Genomic DNA, 4,517 nt, shown 5'->3' on the forward strand with positions numbered 1-4,517 from the left:
ATAGAGCACAGCTGGTCAGTGGCTCTGAGGGGAACATATGTATGTACAAATATTCCTGGTTTTCTAGTGAGCTGAAATGCTGTAGATTCTGGCGGAGGAGAAGGAAATGTTTGAGGTTTGTATCCCTCACTGGGTTGAATTTCTTCTCCATCCTAACAAGAACCAAACGTGGCCTAGTTTCCAGGGAGCCACAAGCTTCTCCAGTGTGTCCTGCCTTAACCTGCTTGATTCAGCGTGAGTGTGTGTGCAGTGCCTCAGAACATACAGCATGAAGCAGCACCCTCGGAAATAGATTCAACATACTGTAATTCGCTGCGCCGTTTAAGGAGACAGAGTTGTCTTCTTCTGTCACGATAGCCATGGATCCACCCCTGAGTGACATCATCGCGAACACTCTGCTGCTCCAAACAAGGAGACTGCTGTGTGCAGAGAGAGCTGCAGGGAAACACAAAGAGTTATTAAATTATATTGGCAGCTAAGTGCCGTCTACTGACAAAATAATTACTAACACAGAGTGGTTTTACGTGCCAGATTTTAACTTGGATTAATTTCCTAATTAACATCAAACTAATATTCTTTAGGGAAGGTAAACAAACCTTGTTGGAAAATATTAAAATCCGTCCCAGTTTTAGAAAAACACACCACTGTTTCATGACATGAACATAAAACACATATTCAAGTTAGTACAAAGCAAAAAAAGCTATTTTATCAGGGGTTTATATGTGACTCATTTCAGTAATACCAGTGAAATAAAATGTGAAAATTATAGTAGTACAGAATTTTCACTGACAGTAGTGGTGAAAATTGTATTGTTTCACAAGTTAAAATAGCATTTTTTTTACCTAACAAGCTAGGCAGGAACAATGAAAGAAACTGACCACTACAACTGCAAACAATGAAAACTTCATTTCATAGCTTCCGTTGAATTGTATCCACTTTGCTTTTGTCTTCCCTCCCTGCAGGCCCTGATGGTAAATGAGCAGAGCAGCGTGAACATTTCACCTCAGCTCCTGACGCTGACTCCTGCCTGAACTTTCTTCACCCACTGAGACAATAAAAGGGCTGAATGACCGGAGCGACTAGTTTATAACTCGCAGGGAAAGCTCCGCTGCATGTGTGGAGATGAAGATTTAACAGTAAGAGTTTGGAATCCGCTCAGTCTGAGGTCAGATGGCCAGAAACACCTTTTTTCCTTATTCCCCGAGGCCATATGAGGAGACCCTGGACACAAGCCGGAGCCCACCGTTACACCCCTTTAGCTTTTGACAAAAGATTTTCCACAGTGAATCAGACGCCTCCTCACTCAAGCTAATAATTGCTAAGTTGATTTATAAATGACACAGACTGTCTTCAGTAGGACACAATGAGAGCTTTGTGCTGCGTTCAGGTATTTACTTTGTAGCTGCTTTAACAACCTTGTTTAAATTTAGGGTGCAAATGCAAAATCAAAACTGCTTCTTAAAACAAGTGCTCATACAAATCACAGCCAATTTGTTTCGTCAAGAGCAGCAATGCAGGTGTTTGATTTTTTTTTTTAACTCGCATTTTTTTTCTTTATTTCTGTCAGGATTTGATAAGGTCAAAGTCAATCAACTGCAGGTTAGTTGTATAAATAGAATCGCAACTATATTTATAATCGTTATTTGTTTGACGGCATTAACGCTGCACTTGATTTCAACATTAAAAAGACGTTACATGTGGATGAACTATTACCACGATTATTATACTTACCACATAAAAAGGCGCTTTATAGATTAAAAAGGAACAATTGTCATTGAATTTGACAGCTCTAAAAACACATGTTGCGACAGTGTTTCATACTTATTTTACACTGGCTCTGTAATTTCATGATCATTTCTTTGTTGGTTTTGTTTGACTTGACACACATATGAAGCCAAATATGATCTACAAAAGGTTAAATTCAACACATTCATTGTGTCATTCACTGAATTTTGTGCTGCATTTTTCGCATCAATAAAAGCATAAATTTGACCAAAAAAAAAGATATATGGCAACCGCTATTTAAATGGCAAAAACACCATCAAACACAGAAAGATGACCAAACAAGCTGCTGCTGCAGACACATTTTAGACTCTTTTTTTTTTTTGCTATGACGCATTTATGATATTGTTCTTATCATTAAAGTGGATCAAACATGCACTTTAGGAAGACTAGCACATCACGCTATTCCAGTGGTTTAAAAGTCTTGATCTTTTCACACTCTGGGAAAGAAGTGTTATTGTAGAGGATTTGCTGTGAGATTCCCTTTTTACTCTAAGGGCATTAAAAAGCGTAAAGAGCCAGAGACAGAGGAGTAAAGCTGACGTCACAGTCCAAGAGTCACCCGCCGTGTGTTCGGCGTCTCCAAGTAAAGACTTATCTGCAAAGAAGTTTGGGCCGACAATGTGGTTGGACAGAGCGTGAAACTACTATCATCATCAGTTCTGAATGAAAAAAAGAAAACATATCTTCCACAAAAAAGGAGGCTCATTCCAATTCAGCTGCGTTGTTAGGACAACGAGAACCATCCCTCAGATGATTAGTTCCACTTCAAAAGAATTTACTTTCCGCAGTGGAAACGTCCCCCTTTTGTGTCCTTACACAGGGTTTTCTCTGCCCAAAAGAAGAATCGTATGTCTAGTCAGCCTGTTTATTATTCCTTCTGTTCACATTACAATTGTATTAAATAAATAGAGTACTACTAACAAAGGCCTATTAGCCCATAAACATGTCGTAGAACACACAAAAAGGCCAAACCAAAGGCTCCGCAGAAGAATTAAGATACTTTTAGGCTGAAGAGCAGCGATATGTTGCAGGCTTGGAAAGTCTTGACATCATGAAACATGCATGTTGTGATGCGCATTTTGCCTTAGTGGGGGCTTGATATGTGGATCCATCTCAATCGGAAGAGGCACCGCCCCTGCTACAAGAGAGCTGGTGGGGCTGTGAAGCGGCACTACGAGGCAGGATTTCTGGCACAGGTCTTCGCGCTGGATGTCAACAACAAAGCTGAATGAAAAAGATATAAAATCAATGTCCATATTTTGTGAGAGGAATATATACCCGCCACGTTTGTCAACATTTGGATGGACTGAAAGAACCTTTAATCATAATATTATTAAGAATAAGATTTGATCAAATATGTGCTATTATGGGTAAATTGCTTGAAGGGGAAAAATAGATCTACCTGCGATAGAAAACACGGTCATTTTGTTTTGAAATTCATTCATATTCCAGATGTGAATATTGTGTGATGAATGTATATCTATTTCAGTGGCTTCCAAACTCCTCCTTTCCCCAGGAGATGGCAAAAACGTGAGTGTGGAAGACTGAAGACGTGATCTCTCCATCTGGTCACGTGCCATAGAAGGTGGAGTGGGAGTGGCTGCTGCTCTACTCTGAGTCTCTGGCATAGGTAGCAGCTCTACCAAAGCATTGTAGGAAGTTTTGGGTGATTAGCGAAGACTTAATTTGGACAAAGGGCCAGACGAGTGAGGCATACGAGAGTTAATCCTTCTCTACTGTGGTGTGGGTGGGATGATGACAGCAGTGTTGCAAATGAGACAATATGAGCCAAGAAATGAAAATATTTGGAGACGGGATGGCGACTGCGGGAGGTTGGTTGTTAGTCAATAATAATCACACCACAACCCTAAATTCATTTGCATAGTCACATGGGTGTCAGGTAGCACGCACCCCTTTTATCCTACCGTTTATCTGGTCAGTTTATCATAACTGATTGGCGGATCAAAGGACGTTCCCAAACCAAAGTGGGCAGATATTCTGTCTGTCCTTTGATCTCTGCCCAGTTTAATGTGGCAGATAAACATCCAAAGGTGATGCCCACATCAAGTGGCTTCTTTCTATCTGGAGATTTACTCAAAGGTCTGAGAGTGGCAAGCATTTTCATGAGTAAAGAAACCATTTTTTTTACTTGATATTCACTCTGACTTACTCTTTTATGACTGCCAGAAAGTATTCAGGTCATTTTCTACCACATGCATTGAATCATTGTCTTGTTTTTCATCCCCATTTTACTATACATGTGAAATAATGACCAAAAATCGTAAACTTTTGCAGCAGCCTGTTTCACTGTAATGTTGTGGGACATTTTTTTCTTTGCTTGTTTTAAACCACCAAAAAGGCCGACACAATTAGACAAATGACAGCTGAAAATACATTTGGATTTCAATCATCCGCCTGGGAGCAACGTTTTTAAATTATAAAATGAGAAAGTTTACTTTAATCCAGGTGTTCCCAAGGCGACGGAGAGAGTTTCCATTGTCAGTTGTAGTCCACAGATACATCCAGGCCCGGCACAGCCGCGTCTTGGTTTTCCATTAGAACAAGGTCAATATGAAAGTGGGAGGGATCATGGTGGTGAGAAACTTTGCATTCCAGTTATGTCTCAGGGGTCCATCGTCGGTTCTACTTGTTGACTCCGATCACTGTCGATCATTATCTCACGACACTGACCAATCAGATGGTAGATGAAACTTCAGGGTGTCCTGAACAAC

The sequence above is a fragment of the Synchiropus splendidus genome, chromosome 11 (assembly GCF_027744825.2).
Source record: "Synchiropus splendidus isolate RoL2022-P1 chromosome 11, RoL_Sspl_1.0, whole genome shotgun sequence".
NCBI classification, from domain to species: Eukaryota; Metazoa; Chordata; class Actinopteri; order Syngnathiformes; family Callionymidae; genus Synchiropus; species Synchiropus splendidus.